Source organism: Penaeus monodon, chromosome 27, assembly GCF_015228065.2.
Source record: "Penaeus monodon isolate SGIC_2016 chromosome 27, NSTDA_Pmon_1, whole genome shotgun sequence".
NCBI classification, from domain to species: Eukaryota; Metazoa; Arthropoda; class Malacostraca; order Decapoda; family Penaeidae; genus Penaeus; species Penaeus monodon.
Window position 1 is genome coordinate 35,654,588 of NC_051412.1, and position 238 is coordinate 35,654,825.

Sequence of the window (238 nt, forward strand, 5' to 3'; positions counted from 1 at the left end):
ATGTGCAAATGTGGTGGTTTACTCTGGTCTTGAAGGTGTGTTGAGTTAAAGTTGTCGCAGCTCAGCAAAGGTCACTGTTCTGAAGCACAGGTGGTCTTGACGGGAGCAGCAGTGGTGATCAATCACGGAGCTCGTCAATCGTTCCACAGGATCACTTGAAGCCCACAGTTAAACTTGTCAAGCGCCCGTGTTATTCGTAAATGACATGCACACCGGTCTAGAAGATTCGGGACCAAGT